The following is a 27,953-nucleotide window of genomic DNA, read 5'->3' as shown; positions in this document are numbered from 1 at the left end:
GGAGCAGAGCATCACAAAAAGAGATGTAGAGAGCGAAAAGACGAAGGGTAAGGACAGTGCGAGGGATAACCGGACTCAGAGATTAAAGTCAATGTCTGGTTGGACGACATTACTTTGCGGAGTACCGTCAGAAAGCAGGTCGTATTTCTCCGTCGAGGCTGTGGTCCACAGTAGGTCGCTCCAACTTTGGGCCAGCGAGCGCCTCGTTGGGGATGGGGGTAGACGGATCGGTGCGGTGGCGGTGGTGGGGGCGGCGGGGGCGGAGGCGGCGACAGCCACATAGCGCACGGGGGCGGCAGTCGGGCACAGCACGCCGCCGCCGCCACACGACGCCGGCGTCGCGACGACACGAGCATCCAGCGCCGCCGGCGTCTGCCGCGGAAACCTCAAAGTACGCCGCTGCTTTGCATAATCAACCTCCTTCGTTTGTAGGTAGAGCCTCATCGGCAGCACTACATAAAGAGCAATCGAAACATTATAGCGATAACCCAAAGCGATTCTGAATAAAAGCTTTCAAATTTGAACGTACGAGCTTCACTTCTGTTCTTATAAGCAGCTTCATTGACCTGCAATGTAATGTCACACTTTTAGGGATTGTGCTTTACGTATAGACAGTAGTAAATAGTAATTCCTCTTCCCGACTTTGCATTTCTTTAATAAATTACGGTGCAAACAAAATATGTTCTAGATTATAGCTTTATCAGTTGAACGTTTGCAATTATTAAATATAGACCGAGAAGATCAAAATCACAGTACCAGTTACTTTTTTGCATGAAACAAGAGTGTTTCAAGATTTTACTATGGTTGCCTGTTGTTATGATCTGCGCGTATGCACGAATTTGACCTATGTGTGTGTGTGTTGCTCTGTATTTTCTTGCAGTTGTCCTCCTTAGCCGTAGGCCCTTGTGTATTCTTCATTACACAGAAACTCACAAGCAAGCTCCATATCATTCAGAATACGCACTCACCTAAAATTTTTGTGGATGGTGCTTGGGGTGTCTGTGTCTGTTTCGTAAAATATACTCAAGACGCTTCACGTGTGGAAGACAACTTCACAGAAATGCAGAACAATTCAAACGCACAAGTCATATGAAAACAAATGTAGATCCCAAAGCGCAACGTAGCACTTTATTGCTCCTTGCACTGAACAAAGCAGTCTTGTGGTTAGCGTAGCACGCACTGTGCGTACACATATACCTTGCATGTAATAGCTGTTTACTCTCTGTTCCCTTTGTGGTTCGCTTTTTCTTTTTGGTACTGTAGACAGTGATATTATCGCTGTTTTATTATTGCTGCTACGATGAGCAAACAATGTTCGCTAGATAAAATATGATGTTAATTAAATGTCATCGCTACTTTTTAAGTATTTGGTCCTTGCCAGTTCTCTGATTAATTTTTCGTACATCGAAACAATAATTGGGTAATTACTTAATTCGACAGTTGGGATGTCTGGAATTCAGATCCATAATAGTATCCAAGTCAAGATTTGATTTTCTTACAGACATGCACTCATTCGTTTGTAGTAGTATTGATAAGATATTAGTATTCGATCTACTTCATTGTTCTACGCGTCAGAAACGTTATTTTAATTCGGCATATTCTCTTCGTTAATGGTGCTAAACAACTTTTTAATTATTTTCTTTTTGTAATTCTTTAGGCTTTCCCGGCGATCTAATGACGTCTTTGGTTGTCGGGCTTCTGCCGGATATCAGCGTCGTACTTCCACGCTATTTCGGTAGCGTAACTACTCAGTAGTCTCAGGTCGCACACGATGAAGGTAACGAGTTACGCTACCGAAATATCGTGCAAGTACGACGCTGATGTCCGGCAGAACACCCGACAACCCAAGATGTTATTTTCTTTTTTTCCATTTTTGCATGTTGTGTTCCATCCAAAATAAATAATTAAGTTCCTCTAATAAGGGAAAACACTTTGCGTAATTTATTTTTTTGATTGCTACTACAATTATCTACATTCCAAGGTCTCAGTAGGGCAATAGATCTGTTACGATTTGTGACGTCATTAAATATGTTCTAAGCTCAGATTCTTTCGGTAAATGGCTCAGAACTAAGTCATATATTCAGTTCACCACTGCGCAGCTCTGTGAGTTCGGAACAAACTTCTGCTTCAGATTCTCTTAATGTCGTCAGTACGCTAAATGGGTCGTTCGTTCGGTCTAATCTACGTAGAAAAGTATTGCACCTCAGCTGCAGTGACTAGCATAATCTGTCGTCTATGTATCACTACTTCAATTGTCTGCGTATTCTATTTAGTGTTATGAAAGGTAACTTGCTCTAAACGTGGAAAAAATTTAAGTTGATGCTGAAGAGTGGGAAAAATAATCCTATACTTTCCGAATATAGTATTAGTGGGGTGACATGGTGACATCGATTAAATGTCTAGGCGTAACACTGCAAAGCGACATAAAATGGAACGATCACGGAAGAGCGGTTGTAGGGAAGGCAAATGTTCGACTTTGGTATATTGGGAGACTTAAAGTAAGAAGGCATTGAAATGATTCAGAGGTGTGTTTGTTATTGGTAGATTGAATTTATGCGTATCACGTAAATGCTTCGTAAACTCAGATGCGAATCTCTGGAGGAAAGAAGACGTTCTCTTCGCGAAACACTACTGAGATAGTTTAGCGAACCGAAATTTGCGACAGACTGCAGTACGATTCTACTGCAACGAATATTCATTTCGCGAAAAGACTGCGAAGACATGGCAAAAGAGATAATAGCTTGTACAGAAATATGCATAGACATTTCGCTCTCACCATTTGCTAGTGGAACAGGAATGACTAGCAGTAGTATTACTTATATGGACCATCAGCTATCCAGTTCGCGTACTTCGGGATTCGTCTGTAATTGGGCAGGAAACAAAAGGTAACACATTTGTATTCCAGAAAGGTCATTCGTCGAGATTAAAGTTTCAAATATTTAATAATGTAGGTCACAGCATACACCATAGGAGTCGTCAGGAGCATTTTCTTAGCTGTTTCGGCAGATATTTGCAACTTTGTTTTTGCAATGTTTAGATGGAGTGCTCCCAAACAAATAATGCTCACGTGACACGCAGTGTCGACGGAAAACTTTAGTCTGTTCACCGTTACAAACAAAAAAATTTTAAAGTGGAATTTTACGTGTTCATTCGACAGGGTGGACCCATAGTAATCTAGTGTGCTATTTTTTTTTATAGATATGTATTCAAAGGAAGCAAATCACGAGAAATAACCAGTACTCTAGGAGCCACTGAGTATCGCTGTTACAAGAGGTTAGCAGTCAGCACGGGCCAGATCGGTGCTGTCGCCGTTGAAGTACTCGTTATTATTATTCGTGTTTTACTGTCCCTGCTAATGAATATCGATGAAACGAATGGGATCGCTGTATCCAGTGGGATCGTAAAATCCCGCTTTAAAAATAATTTTCTTTGTAAAGGGGACAGGCGTCGTATGAAAGACGTGACGAGCAGTAGACCTATTTGTTTGGCATGACTGCAGCGACACATTTCAAAAGTGAAACTACACATATCTGCAGAAACACCAAAGAGAACGCGTCTGACGACCCTGACGTGACAAAAGTCATGGGACACCACCTGATACTGTGTCGGATCTCTTTTTGCCCTGCGTGGTGAAGCAACCCGACGTGGCATGAGCCGACAAGTCGTTGGAAGTCACCTGCAGAAATAACCCACGACTGCAAAAATGTCTCTGTTGCAGGATTTTTGCACGAACAGACCTTTCGATTTTGTCCCATAAATATTTGATCGGATCCGTGTCGGGCGTTCTGATTGGTCAAATCATTCGCTCGAAATGTCCAGAACTTTCTTCAAACCAGACGTGAACAAATGTGAGCCGGTGACATGGCACATTATCATCCATAATAATTCCATCCATGAATGGCTGCAAATCGTCTCCAAGTATTCGAACATAACCATTTCCAGTCAATGGTCGCTTCACTTGGACCACTATATTCCATGTGAGCACAGGCCACACCAGTATGGAGCCACCACCAGCTTGCACAGTAATTTCTTGGTAACTCGTGTTCATGGCTTCGTGGGGTCTGCGCCGCACTCGAGCCCTGCCATCAGCTCTTACCAGATGAAATCGGGACTCATCTGACCAGATCACAGGTTCCAAATCGTCTAGGGTCCAACAGATATGGTCACGAGCCCAGGAGAGGCGCTGCAGACGATCCGCTGTTAGCAAAGGCATTCGCGTCGGTCGTCTGCTGCCATAGCCCATTAACGCCAAATTTGGCCACACTGTCAGTTCAGATATGTTCATTGTACGTCCCACATTTAGTTATGCGGTTACTTAACGCAGTGTTACTTGTCTGTAAGCACTGACAATTCTACGTGAATGCCACTGCTCTCTGTCATTAAGTGAAGGCCATCGGCCACTGCGTTGTTCGCGGTGAGAGGTAATGCCTGAAATTTGCTATTCTCAGTATATTCTTTACACTGTAGATCTCGGAATATTGGATTCCCTTACGACTTCCGAAAAGGAGTGTCTGTATCTGCAGAAGTCTTCGGGCCGGTAGTGTTGTGTGCCCAACTAGCACCAGCACCAACTACCAATGAGCGTTCAAAGTGGATTAGTTCCCGTCGTGCGGCCATAAACACGTCGGAAACCTTTTCACGTGAATCACGTGACTACAAATGACAGCTCAGCTAATGCACCGCCCTTTACCGCCTGTGTACCCGATATTAACGCCAGCTGTATGTGTGCACATCGCTATCCCATGACTTTTGTGCCTCGTGTACATTCCAGTGTTTCAAAGTGACCATGGACAGATCATGTCAACGTTTCCTGCAGAAAAGGAAATAGAGTGCCTTCTTTTCTATAGCGCGCAAGGTGATCTGACTGGACTTGGAACAGACCAGTCCAGCAAATGGACGTGTTTAACTTCAAACCACTATGCAACCGTTTTTGATTTTTGGATGAAATCAACGCTTGCTAACAAGGAAAAGGTCGAATTCTAAATAGTTACCCCAATGCATGAAGCATTTTCGGATCATATACAGATGTGCACGAGGGGCTGGGTGTAGGGGAAGTTCCACCTTACTCAAGCGTTACCTGTGTTAGACGTGTCACAGAAATGGAGAAAGCTCAGTTGTTTCGTGAATGTTTTTTATTCACGTGCTCGTTTCCAGTAATGGTACGTATTGCTATGAGTTTCATATCAGTTCTCAACAGCAGCAGTCATTATTATTGTTAGCTGTTATCCTCGCCTCATTCCTTACTTTAAAAATCTGTTGTAGCTCTGGCGATGAAACTGGAACTGATTCGTCACATTTTTGGTGCAAAAAAGCCTGATGGTGAAACACAACATTAAGTACCTATTCAAATAACTACACAGCGCTACACTTACTGTCCTTTTTGTTAAATTTGGCGCTAGTTTGACACAGAACACTATCGACCCTAAGATTTACGATTACTGCCAAGTTCGACAGATAACAACAAAGCAGTCCAGAGATCAGGTAATATACATTTCATTCTCAAGGAAATACTTTAATTTCTTCTCCATCGATCAAGACTATTAGCATGAGCCAAAATGACTGGTAACAGCTCTAGACTATCACACTACGCTGGCTGAATTCAGCTGCCGTAACAATGCACTGAGGCAAAAAGCGATCCCTAGGCGTACAAAAAAGCCACAAGCGTCTGTCTAGATGTCATACACTGTAATTTATTATTTCATTAAGGCTTCTTCGACAGCGATGTTTGTAACACAACAAGCATCGTCGCGTATTACTTCTGGTTATCTGTGGCACACGCGTATTAAAAAGGAGTCCTATCGAAACTCAACGTACAGCTCTCACCTCAGTAACTGAATTTAGAAGACTGGTTCACAATTGGTTTCGTAGCGTACAGTATACTTTAGCGTTCGCCTATCATTATGATATTTTTATCCTACGAGAGCTGTGACCTGATTTAGGACTTCCCTGGAGTTTCAATTGCACAGTAACGTAGCTAACAGAAGGAATCTATGTGACGAAATGCCTCAGATTATGAGCCTGTACAGCCATAACTCATCAAAACTCCTGTCTCGCTGTTGACTAATTCTGACAGAAGACGTATGGTGTTGACACATTGCGTCTTCTGTTGTTTCCCCGTTGATGGTACAAAATTTCAGTGATAGTATCGAAATGTGGACAAATGTTTCAGTCTGATGCAGGGAACAGTGGTCTGAAAACATTTGCGTGGAAATATAGGAACAACAAACGTATGGTGGGATAATTTTGTTTGTTGAAAACGAGAAACCACGGATTGTTGTTTGGGCGATTTAATACGCTTATTTGTACCGAATGTAGTCACAGAATTACAAAATGGTTCAAATGGCTCTGAGCACTATGGGACTTAACATCTATGGTCATCAGTCCCCTAGAACTTAGAACTACTTAAACCTAACTAACCTAAGGACATCACACAGAATTACAGATGCAAATGGTCGGACAACAGATGCAGTCGATTCTTGACAATTCGAACCTTGATAACTCAAATTTCTCGTTAAATCGAAGTAATTGTCATGCATCTTGAAAAAAATCTTGATAAATAAAAGAAGATCGTGTATGTTTTGGTATATTTGATAACTCGAAGCGATTATCATCACATGCCGCCAACAAACACTCTGTATGTTCATTTACATCCATACTCTGCAAACCATTGCGAAGCTTATGACAAAGGATACTTCCCATTGTACCAATTATTAGGACTTCTTATCGTCCCATTAATGTATGGAGTATGGGAAGAGTGGCTGCTCAAATGCCTCTTTGCATGCTGCAGTTAGTCTTATCTTGTCCTTGCGATACAAACGAGAGCGGTACGTAGAGGGTCTAGTAGATTCATCACCTACAGCTGGTGGTTGAAACTTTGGAAGTATGCGTTCTGGGAATAGTTTGTGTCTATCAATATCTCTGCGACACTCTCCCACGAATCAGACAAACCTGTGATCAATCGAATTGCCCTTCTTTGTATTCGTTTTATTTGGTACGGGAGCAACAAACTTGAGTAATTTTCTAGGATGGGTCGCACGAGTGTTTTTTGAGCAATTTACTCTGCAGACAGATTCCATTTCCATAGTATTTTAACAATGAGACGAAGTCGGCACTTGGTTTACCTATAACGAAGCCTATGTGAGCGTTCTATTTCATATCCTTGCGAATTTTCACACCCAGGTATTTGTACGAGTTGACTGAGTCTAACTATAATTCGAAGACAGCAGCTGTTTCACACTCGGTAATTCGAATGTTTCGTCATTGTTTCCATTTAGTTATTCATGACATTGCTTTGTTTTAAAAAATTCCATAGAATTCCATTTACGTAAAGTTATAATAAGCTGAATATTTTCGCTATGAAACTCCTCCACGCGAAGCTGTTATCTCATCGGTCCATCGCGTCACTATTTTAAATATATTATATGCACTCCAAAAATACCGTCTTCTTCCAATGTGGCCCAGGTAAGACGAGACGTTCACGTCAGGTAGCGAAGTCTCAATAACCGTCCAGTCCAGCTCCATTACAGAGAGAGAGATAGTAAAGTACAATTTTCAACCACAGATTCAGACCACTTATACAATTACCGGTTCAGTGACCGTATGCATGGGGCTGTACACCGATAGCTTGCGTAAGTAGAGGATTATCCAGTGGTGGGGGCGGAACAGTTGTCGTGATCACCAGTCATTTAATTCATAAAATACACAAGACGGTGCAGATCTGCAGAAGCTCCAGTGGCCGCAAGTTTCAGATTCAAGCCAAGGAAACGGTTGTGCGGAGGAATACCAATCCTTCCCGCGGTCGGAGAGTTGGTGCCACCCTCAAGACCGCCAACTGCACGTGGGCCGACCAGAGTGAAGTTGACTGTAGGAACCTTTTGCTCACTAAAGATGCAGGTTCCGAGGTAACAAAACTGCCGAGAAGAGTCGAGAGTTCGTTGCAGTTGTAGGCAGGCTTTACGTTGCGACCAGCAATAGCACAGTAGTTGCCTAAATGATAGCGATACAAGTGTACGTTTCCACCACCTTGGAAGCTAACACGCACAGTATCGTTCGACTTCAGTCAAGCCGTTAGTGATAGAAAGCTCCTAGAACATCCATTCTTGATTAAACTACAAATACGCGATTAGCTACTCGGGGAATTCAGCTACACAGTATCTGCAATGCCAGAACGGAAATCTTTGACGCGTTGCCTCTGTCTGCATGCCCGCAAGACGTATCTAGTCGTGGCTCATTACCTTCGTTTGTAATACGAGCCGGCCGCTCTGACCGAGCGGTTCTAGGCGCTTCAGTCTGGAACCGCGCTACCGCTACAGTCGCAGGTTCGAATCTTGCCTCGAGCATGGATGTGTGTGATGTCCTTAGGTTAGTTAGGTTTAAGTAGTTCTAAGGTTTAGGGGACTAATGACTTCAGATGTGAAGTCGCATAGTGTTCAGAGCCATTTGAACCATTTTGTAATACGAGTCCTGGAGAATCATCTCTAATTTATTGCATCAGTACCCTCTCTGGGATCTGGATTAGTTAAATGATTTCTCTTTTGTTTTATGTCTTCTCATGTACTTCTGGCCTCTGGGATCTGGATTAGTTAAATGATTTCTCTTTTGTTTTATGTCTTCTCATGTACTTCTGGCCTGGACCACCAGCAAGCTTATTGACCACCTGTCTAGTCCGAATTTGTCGACTAGCAAGTTCCCATCTTCTTGTAACGAGACAGCCTTGCCTTTCTAGATGTTTTCAAGAAGATATCCGGTCTCACTTGAGATGCCGCACTGTTGCTGGTTTGCAGTGCCCTTTGTCCCCTTCACTGATCAAGTAATTTCAGTCGACAATCAGATTCCCATCAGTGCGAGAAGAAGGCCGATGCCACCACGGAACAGGAAACAGAAGGCTATCAGGTGAGGTCATTTGAGTCTGACCGTAGGGTAGACGGCAACAGGCAAACCCTACGAAGCCAACAACCTACAACAGTGACGGGTGAAACGCCCAATGCCAGCATGACTTGTAAGACGGAGTATCCCATACGTCGGGCACTCGAAATCTGGCCGCAAACAAATCATACGTCTTGCACATTCAGTGCACTAAAAATCCGAATGTAGTGCCACACCCAGATACTACTCAGCTCGCTGCATACCATATGCAGTGTAAATAAACTTAAAAAATAGGGAGATAAATATTTTATTGTTCGTCTTCACGACGAACAATTTAAAGACCCGCAGCTACAGATAAGGTAAGTCGCTGGATTAACTGCGCAGCTTACAGTTATAAGCGTTGTCATTTCTGAACTCTTATAAGCTGACTGACGTGCTGAAGTATGCCTTGAAGTATCAAAGAATCTAAATTTGAGCAATAACAAAGATGTTTGGGGTGTATTTTACTCTTTGGGCTTTATACTGGAAACCCGAAGCACATCTAAAGGTGTGCCAAAGTGTGGGGTGCGATCAGTCTATCAGTTCGTAGCAAAAAGTGAGAAGGTTGTAATTTTTCGATCGTGTGCTGGATCTCTCTTACGCGCGTTAGTTATATCAACTCTTCTCGTTGTTCTTCTGAATAAAATCGTGATTAATGTTTGAAGAATATATAGTTTTAGGAAGGATCATTAATGATTAACGTTTGAAAAATATATAGTTTCAGGTAGGATCATCCTATTCTTGGAATTGCGTGTTTCTGAGTTTGGTTATCGATACACATTCACAACATTCCAAGTTCGAGTGAAAGTCTTTAAGTTTCGCGACCACCCAAAGTCTCTGGCGCTACTGCCGATGGATTTTGATGTATACAGCTTCCAAACATGGCTCAAAATTGTTATGAATGTTGCTTGTTCGAGGCACCTTTAACATCGTAGTATCCAGTTTCGGAAAACAGTCATCGTAGCACGCACCAAAACGATACTGGCACGTATACGGAACAAAGGTGCCGACATCGTTACGGGTTCTAAAATTTTAAAGTATTAAGCAGCAATTGATCGATGTCTTTGAGTTGCGATGTCAAACCCGCGGGAAAACAAATGCAACCTAGTGCTCATAAACAGGCGGAAAGTGCCGTTATTGTTTGGTTATACGACTGCCGAGGAGTCACTGGAAACTGTCACATTGATTAAACATCTGGGAGTATACGAGTATGTGCTGAGTAGTGCAAAGCGGAGCGACCACGAAAGACTAAACAGGGGAGAGGCGTGTCGCAGACACATTCTCTGAGAGAAACTTCGGGAAATGTAGTCCTACCACGAATGAGGTGGCTTAAAAAGCCGCGTTCGACCGATGCTTCGTTGTTACTCCTCCCTCTACGCCATATGTGGCCAAGATTTCGGATCGTGGGCTGTGTGTGCCTTGGGACGAGTGGCATAGCGCTCAGCATGGCTGGCACGTTCGTCGCACCGCCACGTCACGCGTGAGGGGGGAGAAACTGCGAACGTGCCGCATTTAAATGGCAGTGGAGTCGCACTGCGTACGACTTGGTTTTATATTTCATATTTCTCAACAACATAGGTAAATAATAAAACAAGTTTTCTGTATTATTTATGTTTGGCGCTCTGGAGACGTATTATTTTTCTCTGATAGAACCTGTCGGCATCTGGACAGATGCAAACAATTTCACAGATTTTCGCACTCAGGTTGCCACGTAATCGAGACTTATTTAGTTTAAAAATGGTTCAAATGGCTCTAAGCACTATGGGACTTAACATCTGAGGTCATCAGTCCCCTAGACTTAGAACTACTTAAACCTAACTAGCCGAAGGACATCACACACATCATGCCCGAGGCAGGATCCGAACCTGCGACCGCAGCAGCAGCGCGGTTCCAAACTGAAGCGCCTAGAACCGCTCGGCCACAGCGGCGGGCACTTATTTTGTTTCATAATCGAAAAAACGTCTTTCACACACATATGTTGGTCTAATTTTGTAGCACTTTTGCAGTCTCATTATGCAGACGTAGAAACTCTACCCGAGGAAAACAATGTAGAAGTCTTGGACAGTATTAACGTTAAATTGATTTGTTCTTAAAACGGAAACTGCCGTGAAGATCAGTCAGTTACACCTACACATGCACTGCGGTGCTTTCAACTGAAACGGCAAACCATCTGTAAAACAGCTCGAAAAGATGTGTAAGATTGGCAGTCTCCTCAAAAAGTTCAGAAAATTACTCTTGTGATTCTTTAAAGGCCACAAAGAATTCTTCAAACCTCGCATTTTCCTTAACACCATTGAGCTTAGGGAACTGGACTGTGTTTGTCAGAATGTGTGTCTTCTACAACGCGATTTTCTGTTTAAATCAATCCGCTACTACTAACACTACTACCTCGAACACAACGGTAAAAGAGAGATGGTTGGTTGGTTGATTTGGGGGAGGGGACCAAATAGCGAGATCATTGGTACCAGCAGATTAGGGGAGAAAGCCGGTCGTACCCTTTCAAATGAACCAATCCGACATTTGCATGAAGCGATTTAGGGAAATGACGGAAAACCTAAATCAGGATGGCCGGACGCGGGTTTGAACCGCCGCCTTCCCAAAGCGAGTCCAGTGTGCTATCCACTGCGCGACCTCGCTCGGTGAATCCCCATCAAGTAAAAAATAGCTTGTTTCGGCCCTGGCAGTGTCTTAGTGTGGGCAATGTGCAGTCAAATTTCTTAAAATGCAAAGACTGGAATCTATTCGGATGTTCTAGTTTTCGTCTCAATAACAGCGAGGTTTAAATCGAAAAATCGTTTTAGGCATGATCCTTGATTTAACCAACGTACGCAGCAGTAATACATAAAGCCTCCACGCTCTTCGTTGAGTTCTATCGAAAAATTTTGTAACTGAAAGCGGAATAACGCTTGCGATTTCAGAAATTTTACTGTTCGTACCAACAATTTTTTCACTTGCTCCATGCCTGCATATTTAGCACAAAGAGCTTCTTGATGAATATAACAATGAATCCGGTCTGTCGATCGCTGTAATTTTTTGCTCTCTCATTGCCAACTAAATTTTTCAATTCCTTCTGCGTGGGATTAAAAAGTCGTTTCTTAGCAAATTTGTAGAACACATCGATTATGCGGCTCATCCTTCTCTTCTGTCATTCCCATACATTTTTTAAGCTTGTGACGATAGATCGCTAGACTTCCTCTTTTTGTACAAAACAGCCACTGGACCTATCAACGTGCTACATACCACGAACAAGTATCGAAGAGTAAACAACGCTGACAACACAATTCTACCGAACTGAAGAGAGTTGTGCCGAGCGAAAAGTGCCACAGCAGAATGCTCATGAAATGAAATGATAATTAAAGCAAGACTCCACGCTGCCGACAAGCGTTGATATACATCAACAGGGATAGCTGGAAATGTGTGCCCCGAGTAGGACTCGAACCCGGGATCTCCTGCTTACATGACAGACGCTCCATCCATCTGAGCCACCGAGGGCTCGCACCCCGTGAGACCCACATTCCCAACTTAATGTCCACACACTACATTCGTAGTGCCCCTGCCCATTACACTTATTCCTCGCGGCAGACAATCTTACCGAGTCCCGTAAGAGTTTGGGGCAATGCGTGTGCATCCGCACGGAAGAAGGTCAATGGCCGCTTAGCCTGTGGCCTTTCGGACATGCCCGAAAGAACAGATACCATCTTCATATATGCTCATGAAATGTCGGTGTTCCGAGTACTTCCGAGAAGTTCCGAGCAAACACGAGACAGGCAGGGTGTTGCTTCGCCTGCGGCATGCGTGAAGTTTGTCACTGCGTGGCCGGCCCTGCTCTACGCCCTTACTTCGCAGGATTGACAGAGGAAATAGTAAGGATCCAAAGAATAGCAGCACGTTTTGTCATGGACTCATTTAATGAGCTGGAAGGAATCAGGGCGATGCTCATCCAACTCCAGTGGCAGACGCTTCAAGAGAGGATTTGTGCATCACAGTATGGTATACTGTCAAAACACCGAGAGTATAGGTTCATAAACGAGTCAACCAACGTTTTCCAACATGCTACCGTGAAGCAAAAATGAGAGATATTAGAGCTCACACAGTGGCTTACCAACGTTCGTTCTTCCCGACACCATTTGCGACTGGAACAGAAAAAGGGGAGGTGGCTGATACATGAAATTTCTTCCGCTACACACCACAAGGTAGCTTGCAGAATGTAAATGGAGATTTAGAAAATACTGCTAGCTTTTGTTTACGATTTATAACGTGAACTGAGAATGTTGTTCCGTTTACAAAGGAGCAAAAAAAGTCTTCACGACCTGGTCTTGAATTTAGGTGTTCTATGTGACACTTCTGCGCACTGACAATTGGCTGCCATGATCTTTCCGTGCTCTGAGCGAAGAGACACAGTGTTTAATGCGATGAGTGAGGTTCAGATACCCGTACGTTCTTCTTAATTTAGGTATTCCGTAGTTTCCTGAATGGGTATGGCGGTCTTGTGATCCGTCTCTAATCACCAAGTGGCCGACAGGACGTTAACTATCAATCTTCCTGCCTTCTTTTTCGATCATCTACGGGCAGACACCGAAATGTCTTTACAGACAATCGTCTCACAATCCGTGGGTTATGAGACTTCGGCAACCTTTCTTTCTTACACATAGTAGCTGTTTCTGACTTATTGACATTTCATTGCCATATCATCGTCATTCCATTAGACCATTTAATCCTTGCATGTTTACAGTAACAACACGTCGCTCATGACTGTACTACGGTAACGTGGCCGAGCAGAATGCCAAGACATGTGCCGAAATTGCGCTATTGATTGTATGTATAGTAACACTTGAAAAAGCTGTATGTAATGACTAAGTTACTTGCGCACTGTTCACGTAATACGGACCTGTTTCTGTTCATTTTTAACTGCATTTCTAGAATAATGTTATTATTGCATATGATGTGACATTTGTGCACAGTGAATGTGTGTCACGAGACAAAAATAAATAGAAATTAAGGCAAAGAGAAAGCTAACACTAATTTGTTAACAGGGGAAGCATAGACTAAACCGTATAAACACGCTGTAATTATTATTGTTTGTTATTTTTTTTAAATAAATAAAAAACTGTATTCACGGATTGTACCACGTCGAGCGGAAAGGCGTATGGGTAAACCTATAAGTAGTAGTTTGTGATGTGAAACAGGAGTCAGGAGCCGGCCGCTGTGGCCGAGCGGTTCTAGGCGCTTCAGTCCGGAACCACGCGGCTGCTACGGTCGCAGGTTCGAATCCTGGCGCGGGCATGGATGTGTGTGACGTCCTTAGGTTAGTTTGGTTTAAGTAGTTCTAAGTCTAGGGGACTGATGACCTCAGATGTTAAGTCCCATAGTGCTTAGAGCCATTTGAGCCACGGGTCAGGAGTATCACAGTCCTATCAAAACCGAAACCTCCTTGTGCTGTACACTGATTTTTCTACAACTCATTTACGTAAGTTGTCCGTGTAGTTCTGACCCAGAGTATATATGAAGCAGGAACAAAATGCACCGCAAACTCAAGATAATGCATAAAAATGAGATGCCGGTTTGAGAGAGAGAGAGAGAGAGAGAGAGAGAGAGAGAGAGAGAGAGAGAGTTGCTAAAAATTACATAAATTCAGAGGCTACAGTTAAAGTACAAAATTTCACGTGCGACAGTTTTACACAAAAAAGCTGGACAGAAGTTACAAGAGATAAGTATTTCATTTCATTTGCTTAACGGGAGGGGCAGCTTTACCCACAGCGATCTATTGTTACCAAGAAAACTGGCAAATAAGCATAGTAAAACGTCCAGAACACGAACGTTATTCTTTAGTTATGGATGTGGCTTTCCCATTAAAATGTCTTCGATAACGGGTGTTGAGAATCGTGTTTGACGTTCAAATTCGTTGTCATTTTTAGAGAGGGTTCGTACTGCACGGAGTCAGGTCTCTGGTACACGAGAGCTCGCTTGTTTCAAATTAACGTGGCGCTGTCTGACCACAGCGATTCGCCGCGAGCACAGTGCGGCTAACGTGGACACGCACTTGTCATTAACAGTAAACTGAACCCGCCCGCAAACGACGAAACAGGTCACATACGCCGGCTGTTGGTGCAAATGATCACGACTGTTCCAATTCTGTATTAGTCCGCTGGTTCCAAACACACATATGGATACAGGCATACGAACAAACAAGTAAATAACTGTTTTTTGTTCATTTAAATGGCGAAACTACCTTTGTGATAAAATGCTTCTAATTTTAAACGCAGGTAAAATGCTCTTTACGTTGACCAAACGGGAAATGGAATATTTAATGGGTGTTAGTAGTTCCTGTTTCTGCTATCATAGAATCGCGTAGGAATGAAACTGTAAATCCCCACACCATTGTATGAACCTTCTAACGAAACGTCGTGTTGTAAATGAGAAAGCCTTACATGGCGGTGAAACGTATACTTACAAGTCAATAATCGTTATGTTGCTTTTTTGCCAGAACAGACAAGTGGGAATCCTTAGCTGTAATACATTTTGCAAGTATTTTACTTTAAAAATTTTGTACAAAGTGCTCTCAACTTAAAAATATAAATCAGTTATAAATGAGCTATTCTATTTTATAGCCGGAGACCTTATGACTGCTGTAAGACCTTGTAGCTAAAGTAGACACGAAAGATTTATACGACCTGTAAAATGTCGATTAACGACGAGGGATGGTGAGCCAGACAGCAGAGAGATGTTTTCTGACCGTTTTCTACATACCACTAGGTGAATTCCATGCTGGTATGCGCATACGTCCCTCTACGCAAACATTTACAAAATCTTCTCAACTTGCACATGCTATTTACTCTAGACGCAATCAGATGGGTACCAAGATTCCGTGTTACATCTACATCTACATTTATACTCCGCAAGCCACCCAACGATGTGTGGCGGAGGGCACTTTACGTGCCACTGTCATTACCTCCCTTTCCTGTTTCAGTCGCGTATGGTTCGCGGGAAGAACGACTGCCGGAAAGCCTCCGTGCGCGCTCGAATCTCTCAGATTTTACATTCGTGATCTCCTCGGGAGGTATAAGCAGGGGGAAGCCATATATTCGATACCTCATCCAGAAACTCACCCTCTCGAAACCTAGACAGCAAGCTACACCACGATGCAGAGCGCCTTTCTTGCAGAGTCTGCAACTTGAGTTTTCTAAATATCTCCGTTACGCTATCACGCTTACCGAATAACCCTGTGACGAAATGCGCCGCTCTTCTTTAGATCTTCTCTATCTCCTCTGTCAACCCGACCTGGTACAGATCCCAAGTATAGGTCGAACGAGTGTTTTGTAAGCCACCTTCTTTGTTGATGGACTACATCTCTTTAAACCCATAATCATTGTCATCGTGGCCATTCTTCCCACACCCCAGTCGTAAACAGAAAGTGAAAAAACTCAAAGATATACAAGAAAAGTACCCTCAGTCACAAGCTTCATATTGATGTGGTTTCAGATTTAAAAAACATCCGTATTCATACTTCTATTACAACTTTATTTCTTCAGTCAGTGCTTTGTTTTACTTTTCTCTATGCCATTTATGCACCATAGTTAGAGTTTCAAAAACGTTAGAGCAGGAACAAAATGGTCAAGAGCCGGCCGGTGTGGCCGTGCGGTTCTAGGCGCTTCAGCCTGGAATCGTGCGACCGCTACGGTCGCAGGTTCGAATCCTGCCTCGGGCATAGATGTGTGTGATGTCCTTAGGTTAGTTAGGTTTAAGTAGTTCTAAGTTCTAGGGGACTGATGACCACAGATGTTAAGTCCCATAGTGCTCAGAGACATTTTTTTTTTGTTTGTTTTGAGAATGGTCAAGATGCAAGTAGGACTCGCACACTGAGGTTTCCGTGCAGTCTCAATTATGTAAGTGGACAGTTCATCCACTCCGAGAATCGAGAATCTTTTTGCCTTTTATCGACATTGATACTCCCGAGATATTGGTCCCAGGGTTTCCAAGACTTTCGATAATCTTTTATTTTCAAGTCTTAAGACGGATAAAAAATGACAAAGAAGTATTGTTTTCGTGTGATATAATTAAAAATGAAGTTTTCTGATTTTTTTTCCTTTTACTTGTACTGCAAAGCCTTCCTTCTCACTAAATTTCATGATTCTAGACCAAAAGGAAGTACTAGATAGGTTTTGATGAGTGAATTTGCGAGTATCAAAATATGTGACATAAATGGCCGTATGTTTTAATTGCATTGACTTAGAAGCTGAGGTTTGTAATACCGCCAAGGGACCATAGACCTTTATTAAACAGCCAGGGGAGTATAGACCTTAGTATTTGACATAAATTTCAACTTAACACATCTACCCATTCCCGAGAAAAAGGGGGATTAACAGGCGCATGGAGAGACAGACAGATAACAAATGACAATTTTTTCATGTTGTATAATTACAAAATAATAATTTATGATTACTGTGTAACCTGGCTTCTCGCCAAAGTTCAGGGTATTAGGTCAACGGGAAGTATCCTTTAGAATTTGATGAGCGAGTTTGCGAATATCAAAACATTTGAGATAAACGGCCGTATTTCTTGTTTGCTTTGAGTTAGAAGCTTGCACTTTTACACCTCCAAGGCACCCTATGTAACATAAATTTCAATTTGATACGTCTGGCCGCTCCGCAGAAAAAAGCTTTTTAACAGTCGGACAGACAGACGGACAACAAACTGATCCTATAAAAGTTCCGTTTTTGTCGACTGAGCTCCGGAACCCAAAAGTGGGACAGATTCCTACATTAACGGATTTAAATGACATGTGCCGACCGGCCGGTGTCGCCGAGCGGTTGTAGGCGCTTCAGTCCGGAACCACGCGTCTGCTACAGTCGCAGGTTCGAATCCTGCCTCGGACATGGATGTGTGTGATGTCCTTAGGTTAGTTAGGTTTAAGTAGTTCTGAGTTCTAGGGGACTGATGACCTCAGATATTAAGTCCCATAGTGCTCAGAGCCATTTGAACCATTTGACTTGTGCCACAACATTAATTGAAAAATACTGGAAACAGTACAGTGCAAAGACATTGTCACAGTAGTACGAAATACTAAACTGTATTGGTTTCTTGAGGATTGATTTTACAAATACTACAGCTGTGTAGTTGTTTCCTTAAATAAATTATATAAAGCTAGTGGCAGCTTTTGACTTAAACGTCTCAAATATTACTGCCCTATATTCAACTGTGTCTACTAGTTATTGAATTCTTGTCGTCGTGACTCCAGAACACATTAAATGATTTACCTTTCGGGCACACGAGAGAGCCAGGAAAAGAGGAATGAGGGTTTCTCTCCGTTTCTTGTCACGTGCACTCATTATATTGGTACACTCTAGAAACAACATTCACAAACGCAAAGAGAAACGCAAAAGGTGCAAATGAAGAAAAGTTTTCCAGTTACGCGGCGTGATCATCCCTAGAAGACTCCCGAACAATGAAACAACGCAATTTTGTATCCAGATATGTGGGCGCCCCATTATTCTTCCATATATCGGCGTCTTGCAACAAAATTACAGTAGTACAACTACGCTCAATTAAAGAAACTGGAATATACAAAGACGTATATGTGCTGAACGGAATTACTGTTTTGCGTCTTGTGCCCTACTCAAACACAAGAAATGAACACCTTGAATCGATTGTCCGTATAATAACGTTTCATTGACGTATGCCACTAACGCTCGCGTGTGCGGAAGCGATCGTATCGGAAGTAGCTGCTTCGAATCCTGACGCTTCATCGTGAATATTTAGCCCATAAGAGGTGGAGAGGTGATAGTGCACAGTTCCAGATCACCAGAATTTGCATCGATGGTCTGGGTCAAATTCCATATCTATCTGGAGAATTTCTTGGGGTAATGTCATTCGGGTGTATTGATTGGAGGTCGAGCGGTTCTAGGAGCTTCAGTCCGGAACCACGCGGCTGCTACGGTTCAAATGGCTCTAAGAACTAAGGGACTTAACATCTGAGGTCATCAGTCTCCTAGACTTAGAGCTTAACCAACCTAAGGACATCACACACAGCCATGCCCGAGGCAGGATTCGAACCTGTGACCGTAGCAGCAGCGCGGTTCCGTACTGAAGTGTCTAGAACCGCTCGGCCACAGTGGCCGGCGGCTGCTACAGTCGCAGGTTCTAATCCTGCCTCGGGCATAGATGTGTGTGATGTCCTTAGGTTAGTTAGGTTTAAGTAGTTCTAAGTTTCAGGGGACTGATGACCTCAGATGTTAAGTCCCATAGTGCTCAGAGCCATCTGAACCATTTTTGTTGATGGGAATGTTCAGCACGATGGCTATTCGAGAGGAATAGGTTATGCACTACCACCAGAATTCACCACCCCCCTCTCATGTCTCTCTCTCTCTCTCTTACCACCACCACCACCACAATCATCATCATCAAAAACTCTACATCTACATCTACATCCATACTCCGCAAGCCACTTGACGGTGTGTGGCGGAGGGTACCTGAGTACCTCTATCGGGGCTCCCTTCTATTCCAGTCTCGTATTGTTCGTGGAAAGAAGGATTGTCGGTATGCCTCTCTGTGGGCTCTAATCTCTCTGATTTTATCCTCATGGTCTCTTCGCGAGATATACGTAGGAGGGAGCAATATACTGTTTGACTCTTCGGTGAAGGTATGTTCTCGAAACTTTACCAAAAGTCCGTACCGAGCTACTGAGCGTCTCTCCTGCAGAGTCTTCCACTGGAGTTTATCTATCATCTCCGTAACGCTTCGCGATTACTAAATGATCCTGTAACGAAGCGCGCTGCTCTCCGTTGGATCTTCTCTATCTCTTCTATCAACCCTATCTGGTACGGATCCCGCACTGCAGAGCAGTATTCAAGCAGTGGGCGAACAAGCGTACTGTAACCTTCCTTTGTTTTCGGATTGCATTTCCTTAGGATTCTTCCAATGAATCTCAGTCTGGCATCTGCTTTACCGACGATCAACTTTATATGATCATTCCATTTTAAATCACTCCTAATCCGTACTCCCAGATAATTTATGGAATTAACTGCTTCCAGGTGCTGGCCTGCTATATTGTAGCTAAATGATAAGGGATATCTAATCAAATTGCACTAAAACTCCATTCGTTGCGAGCTCTGATTTTTCTTATTCCACTACGATGGACATTACTGCATGTGTAGGCGTGAGTATTCGGAGGAAGGTTGGTTGGTTATTTAGTTTGATGTTCTGCGGACCATTTACACGGTAGATCGTACTGATGCCACATGCTGCTCATTTACAATTGCTTGTTTTTGCCAAAAAATAGTTGAGAAAGTTAGTGTTGGAAATTTCTTGAAAAGATGTCGGTGCAACGATATCGCTTTTGTTTTAATGAAAACCGCTCCGACTCGCTTATTGCATCTGTTACAGTCTCTCCTCTATTTCGCGATGATACAAAAGGAGCTTCCCTTCTTTGACCTTTGTGTATGTCTTCTCTCAATGCTATCTGTCAAGGATCCCATACCATGCAGTAATACCCCAGAAGCGCACAAACAAGGGTAGTGTAGACATACTCATCAGCAGATTTTGTGGGATCTTCTACTTGTTCTGCCAATAAAAGGGAATTTAGTTAGCCTTCGCCATAACATTTTCTATGTGATCGGTTAATTTTAAATTGTTTTTAACTGCAATATCTAAGTATTTAGTTGAATATAGGACATTTACATTTGTGCTATTTATTAGTTAAATGAAGTTTAAAGGAATTTATTTAGTACTCTTGTAGAGCATGTCTCACTTCTTTTATTATTCAAGGTCAACTGGCACTTTTGGCACCGTGGTGATACCTTTTCTAAGGCATTTTGCAATCTGTTGTGCTCTTCTGATAATTTTATTAGACGGTAAGCGCCAGTATCGTCACAGTATAAGAAGACTGCTCAAATTACTCTCTATATCGTTTATATGAACGAAGAACAAACAAGGCCTGAAACGTTTCGCTGATGCACCCTCCCATGTTCTGTGTTTCACTAGATGACTTCCCGTCAGTTATTACGAACAGTTACCTTTCTGACAGGAAATCACGAATCCAGTCGCACAACTAGTACGATACTTCGTTGTTGTTGTTGTAGTCCTTAGTCCAGAGACTGGTTTGTTGCAGCTCTCCACGCCACTCTATCCTGTGTCATTCTTTTCACCTCCAAGTAACTACTGCAACCTACGTCTTTTTGAATCTGCTTAGTGTTTTCATCTCTTGGCCTCCCACTACGATTTTTACCCTCCACGCTTCCCTCCAGTATTAAACTGGTGATCCCTTGATGCCTCAGAACAAATCCTACCAACCGATCCCTTCTTCTAGTGTATTTGTGCCACAGACTTCTCTTCTCCCCAATTCGATTCAGTGCCTCCTCGTTAGTTACGTGATCTACCCATCTAATCTTCATTATTCTTCTGCAGCACCACATTTCTAAAGCTTCTATTCTCTTCTTGTCTAAGCTGTTTATCGTCCACGTTTCACTTCCATACATGGCTACACCTATACAAATACTTTTAGAAAAGACTTCCTGACACTAAAATCTATATTCGATGTCAACAAATCTCTCTTCTTCAGAAACGCTATCCTTGCCATAGCCAGTCTACATTTCATATCCTCTCTACTCCGACCATCATCAGTTATTTTGCTCCCCAAATAGAAAAACTCATCTACTACTTTAAGTATCTCATTTCCTAATCTAATTCCCTCAGCATCACCTGATTTAATTCGACTACATTCCATTATCCTCGTTTTGCTTTTGTTGATCTCCATCTTATATCCTCATTTCAAGACACTGTCCATTCCGTTCAACTGCTCTTCCAAGTTCTTTGCTGCATCTGACAAAATTACAATGTCATCGGCGAGCCTCAAAGATTTTATTTCTTCTCCATGGATTGTAATACCTACTCCAAATTTTTCTTTTGTTTCCTTTACTGCTTGTTCAATATACTGATTGAATAACATCTGGGATAGGCTACAACCCTGTCTCACTCCCTTCTCTACTACTGCTTCCCTTTCATGCCCCTGGACTCTTATAAATGCTGGACGAGCGGTTCTAGGCACTTCAGTCCGGAGCCGCGCGACTGATACGGTCGCAGGTTCGAATCCTGCCTCGGGCATGGATGTGTGTGATGTCCTTTGGTTAGTTAGGTTTAAGTAGTTTTAAGTTCTAGGGGAATGACTACCTCAGATGTTAAGTTCCATAGTGCTCAGAGCCATTTTTTTTTCTTCTAAATGCCGTCTGGTTTCTGTACAGATTATAAGTAGCCCTTCGCTCCCTGTATTTGACCCCTGCCACCTTCAGAATTTGAAAGAGAGTATTCCAGTCAACAGCGCCAAAAGCTTTTTCTAAGTCTACGAATGCTAGAGACGTAGGTTTGCCTCTCCTTGATCTATCCTCTAAGATATCGAAGGCACGCAATTTGTTTGATTAGAAGTCGCTTGTGACGATCAGTATCAAAAGCCTTCAGTCTGAGATTTCCTGTTGGTGGCATCCATTACTTAGTTTGAATACAGAAGCAGTTGCATTTCACAGGAACGACATTTTCTGAAACGGTGCTGGTTGTGTGTCAATCGGTTTCTTCTAGGCATTTCGTGATATTCGAATACAGTATATGTTCCCAAAGCCTACTGCAAACTGATATCGGCCAATCCTTTCTTATGTATTGGTGTGACCTACGAAACCTCCCAGTCTTAAGGTTAGGATCTTTCGTTGAGAGAGCGGTTGTATGTGATCTACACAACTTGAACTATTTCATCAGCATACTCCTAAGGGAGCCTAACTGATATGGAATCTGGACCAGAAAACTTGTCTGTATTGACTGACTTTCTCTGCTACACCTGGGGACCTACTCCTAAATTACTGACGTTGGCAGCTATCCTTGATTCGAATTCTGGAGTAACTGCTGCGTCTTCTTTGTTGAAGGAATTCGCTCCACTTTAGTGGAGCTGTGGTCCGGAACCTTGCAATCAATAACGCGCAGTGTCTCTTGCCGATAGTCTATTGTGCATCTCTTAAATTTTCTGCCAGATTTCGAGAGAGAATTTTTTCGTGGAAACTACTAAAAACATTTTTTTTTGAAGCCCGTAATAACAAGGAACCCCTTGAGTGCGAGGTCGCAAAAGGTCAACGATGTTAACGGAATTCGATTCCCCACGTATTGTCTACCATGCAATCACAAAATTGGCTACTAATGGCAACAGGGCAAGACTGAAGGTATCCAATGGTGAACAAATATGAGGCTAGGGAGCGTAGTTGAACTGCTTAGTCGGCGAGTAACTCAAGCAGTGCTACAGTGCTAGTGGTGTTGATACAAAGCAGAGCAACGGCAACGACAAGCAAAGCAAACATTGCATTATATCTGCAAAAACAGTTGCAGAACATTTTGTCAGAAAGGAACCAATGAATTTCGCAGAGTGAGAAAGAAGTGACATACGAAAAATTAGGGTTTCTGCAAGATGAGTCAGTGGAATGTGCGGTGTCGTATACGCTCGACTGCGCGGACAATGTAGGCCTACGTGAGGAGTACAATGATGACGATACGTGCTTAACAGGTGAAAGTGATATTGGAACAGGTATCGAACCATTTAGTTCATCATCTTTGTCGGTCAGGGAGCCATAAACGTAGTGAAGGAAAATCGTTGTCCAAGGAGCGGGTACTAAACGTAATTACGTACATGGAAGATCATCTGCAGCATAATAAGAAAACAATTATGCACAGATTTCGAATAAGTCCGCAGCATCATGACCGTGTAGTACATAAGTAAAACTACGCATATTCATAGGAGATCATAGCGCACTTGTTATAAAAGGACGTGAAAGGCAGTGATCTACTATGTTACGCACATCAAATTGCGCGCGACGTAGATTACAATGAATTCAAGCGAAGCAATGGATGGGTGCATAACCTTAAACAGTGTTACAGAACTGGATGACGTAAGATAATGAAATTTAAACAAAGCGTCAGTCTGACAATGCACAGCAAATAGCAGAATCGGCCCGAAAATTTAGTAACAAATTTATCCCATCGTTCAGTAAGGAATTTGCTTTAAAGTCCGACCAGTCTGGATTTGAAGAGGAAATGCATACGAAAAGAAACCTGGAAGTAAAAGGTTTTAAGAGAGTTGTACGAGGGCTAACCACAAAGTACATTACGTTTTGGAATTAAAAATAAATAAAGTATTGGAATTTTTTTAAATTATATACAGATGAAAGCCACACTTAATACTACTTTTCTACATAGTTGCCATTTAAATTAAGGCACTTATCGTAGGGATGGACGAGCTTGGAAATTCCTTCGTCGTAAAATTCGGCCGCCTGCACCTTCAACCACGTGGTCACCTCTTCTTGAAGCTGTGCGTCGTCATCAAAACGCTGCATAGCCAACCACTTCTTCATTGCTGGGAATAAGTGGAAGTCGCTCGGTGCCAGGTCGGGACTGTACGGCGGATGAGGAAACAACTCCCACTTAAAAGATTCGAGAACTTCACGAGTGGCATTTGCCGTGTGGGCCCGGGCGTTGTCGTGAATCAGCAAGATCTTTGAGCCCAACTTTCCCTGCGCTTGTTTTGTATTGCTCTTCTGAGGTTGTGCAGAGTTTGGCAATACCTTTGAGAGTTTATTGTAGTGCCTCTTTCCAGGAAATCCACAAAAATCACACCTTTTCTGTCCCAAAAGACAGTCGCCATCACCTTCCTTGCCGACATTGTCTGCATGCATTTCTTGGGTTTTTGGGGAGAATTTGTGTGCCCCCACTGCATTGACTGCAATTTTGTCTCGCAGTTCACATGCTTAACCCATGTTTCGTCACCAGTAACGATGCGATCGAGTAATGAGTCGCCATCTTTCTCGTAAGCGTCCAAAAACGTTAACGCTGCAGCCATTCGCTGATTTTTGTGAATTTCTGTCAAGATTTTCGGTATCCATCTTACACAAAACTTGTGGTAACCAAGCTTTTCGGTAATGATTTCGTGCAACAAACTTCGTGAAATTTGTGGAAAACTCATAGAGAGCTCCGTTATTGTGAAATTACGGTTTTCACGGACCGCGGCATCGACTTTTTCAACAAGTTCGGCAGCGAATGGCTGCAGCGTTAACGTTTTTGGACGCTTACGAGAAAGATGGCGACTCATTACTCGATCGCATCGTTACTGGTGACGAAACATGGGTTAAGCATGTGAACTGCGAGACAAAATTGCAGTCAATGCAGTGGGGGCACACAAATTCTCCCCAAAAACCCAAGAAATGCATGCAGACAATGTCGGCAAGGAAGGTGATGGCGACTGTCTTCCACTTCGCTCTTCGTCGTGAACGTTAGTTCGGCCATTTTTAAATTTTATGACCCACTGACGCACTCCACCTTCAGTGATTATGTTTTCCCCATACACTTCACAAAAGAAGCTTTTGCAGTCAGAAACCTTATTACAGCACGCACTTCACACTTCGCGGCATTTTCAATTAACGCTGACATTTCAAACTGTCACAGTAACTCAACGGAGTACAGCACGAACCTCTCACTAGCACGGCAGGATGCCGACTGAGTGGCAGAATGCCATGACACCAAGATGTCCGCGCTAGCCCCTCCCCGAACGGTCACAAACGAAAACGTAATGTACTTTGTGGATAGCCCTCGTATTAAGATCAAGTAACATCAATGCCTTAACGCATTCGCCAACAAATATGCCGACTGCTAATCTGGATGGTAAATTGGCTGGAAAGTTATTTATTGCGTTGCGAAAAGCTGGAGATGCTCAGCCCCCTACGATTCTTTCTCGTATGCGTGGTCTTGCAAGGTCAGTAGGGAATGACAAACTGCCTATTGGCTTCTGTCTCGGGTTCTTCGGCCGACGTTCATCTAATGATTTTTCTGACGTTTCGCCAGCACGAGTGGCTGGCATTGTCAAAGCTTCACCCTCCATTGCCGGTGGTGAACTGGAGCCGAGCTCGCGGCCGCAGACTATATGTACCTGGCGCGCCATCATCCGAGGGCTTCTCCGCGGTCATTTCCGGTGCGGTTCTCCTCTTGCTATCTGCGACGGTCGTTCGCTGCAGTACGGGAAGCCAGGATCCGTTTACCTTAAGGCTTTCCTCTTTCTTGTTGAAACTGTTCGCGTGTTTTTGAATTTCTACAGCTTCTCTAAACAAGCGCGTGTGATAGTGCTTCTCTACAGCCAGAACTTCCGTGTCGGCGAATTTTATTACGTGATCGGTCTCATTCAGTGCGTGCTCTGCCACGGCCGATTTCTCCACCTGCCCCAACCTGCAATGTCTCTTATGCTCTTTGATCCTGGTGTTAATGGATCGTCCAGTCATTCCGACATAAACTTTCCCGCATGTGCATGGTATACGGTATATTCCCGACATTGCAAGTGGGTCTCTTTTCTCCTTCGCCGATCTAAGACACTCTTTGATCTTCCTTGTCGGTTTGAAAATCGTCCTTACGCCATGTTTGCGCAATATACGGCCGATTCTGTCCGTCACTCTGGGAATGTATGGCAGAAAGGCCGTACCCGACATTTCTTTTTCTGGTTCCTTACATCGCCGAGTGTTTGGCTCTGTTACACTTCTAATGTAATTTGTGGAGTACCCATTGCTCCTCAGAACAGTTTCCAGGTGTTGCATTTCTCGTTTGAGGTGTTGCGGCTCACATATTCGTCCTGCTCTCGTTACGATCGTACTAATCATGCCTCTTTTCTGGCTCGGGTGGTGGTTTGACAGTTTGTGCAGGTATCGGTTCGTGTGTGTCGGTTTTCGATACACGCTGTGTCCCAGGTTTTCGCCGTCCCTAGTGACCAGCACGTCTAGAAATAGCAGTTTCTTGTCTTTTTCTACTTCCATGGTAAATGTTATGTTGGCATGGAGGCTGTTCAAGTGCCTTAGGAAGTCACCGAACTGTTCTTCACCATGGCTCCACACCACGAAAGTATCATCGCCGTACCTGTACCACACCTTAGGTTTGCAAGTCGCCGAGTCCAGTGCCTGTGCTTCGAATTGTTCCATGAAGAAGTTGGCCACCACTGGACTGAGAGGACTACCCATGGCGACGCCTTCCAGCTGTTCGTAGAAATCACCATTCCACCTGAAATAGCTCGTGGTGAGACATGCATGGAAGAGCTTTTTGATGTCTTGCGGGAACATGGAACCGATGTGCTCCAGAGCGTCACTGAGTGGCACTTTCGTAAATAACGAAACAACATCAAAGCTGACCAGGATGTCGTTTGGTGCAAGTTTCAGTTTCTTCAACTTCTCAATGAAATGTCCTGAGTCCTTTATGTATGTGTCGGTCTTCCCCACGTGTGGCTGGAGCAGAGAGGCCAAGTGTTTTGCCAGTTTATACGTTGGTGAGCCAGGAGCGCTAACGATCGGTCTCAGTGGAGCGTTGTTGTTATGGATCTTGGGTAATCCATACAGCCGAGGTGGTAGGGCTTCTGTGTTGCGCAGGTTTCTCTGTATGTCCGCTGGCAGAGAAGACGCCTTGATTAATCGATTTGTATTCCGAGTGATACGCTGCGTCGGATCTGCACTTAGTTTTCGGTACGTCGTCGGATCTAATAGGTCTCGGATCTTTTGCTCATAATCTTCGGTCTTCATTACGACGGTCGCATTCCCCTTATCGGCAGGCAGTACCAATATACTCTTGTCGGCGTTGAGATTCTTAATGGCTTGTACCTCTTCTTTCTTCAGGTTGCAAGCTGGTGGTTTTGCTCGGCGCAGTATCCTGGCTGTTTCAGTGCGTATTTTCTCTGCCCTTTCACAAGGAAGGGTCCGAATGGCTGCTTCGGTGTTGGCAATGATGTCCTCCATAGGTATAGTTCTCGGGACGACAGCGAAATTCCCTCCTTTTTGAAGAACAGACACTTCCTCTTCGGTCAATTGTCGTTCAGTGAGGTTGACTACTGTGTGTGACATGTCGGGAATCGCCTTGTCGGTCTGCTTCCGGCATCTTTCAAACTTTTTCTTCTGCCGCTCGGTGCAGCGCTCGAGTTCGTTCTGCATGCTCCTGTGAGTGATGCTGTCGATCTTGTCCCAGTCGTCTCGATGCATTCTGCTACTTAGTTGATAGAAAATGTCCAG

The 27,953-nt window shown here is 43.5% G+C and overlaps 1 protein-coding gene across 1 annotated transcript in view; it reads left to right on the top strand.

Moving 5' to 3' along the window:
• Window positions 1–312: 312 nt before the first annotated feature.
• Window positions 313–27,953, top strand: part of LOC126419447 (probable tubulin polyglutamylase TTLL2) — a 410,877-nt gene continuing 383,236 nt past the window's right edge. Inside the window, exon 1 of the mRNA XM_050086635.1 lies at window positions 313–391. The gene's annotated coding sequence lies outside the window, so the exon portion shown is untranslated. The remainder of the gene's footprint in view (window positions 392–27,953) is intronic.

This window comes from Schistocerca serialis, chromosome 9 (genome assembly GCF_023864345.2).
Source record: "Schistocerca serialis cubense isolate TAMUIC-IGC-003099 chromosome 9, iqSchSeri2.2, whole genome shotgun sequence".
In the NCBI taxonomy this organism is placed as follows: Eukaryota; Metazoa; Arthropoda; class Insecta; order Orthoptera; family Acrididae; genus Schistocerca; species Schistocerca serialis.
This window is presented reverse-complemented; position numbering and strand designations above follow the sequence as displayed.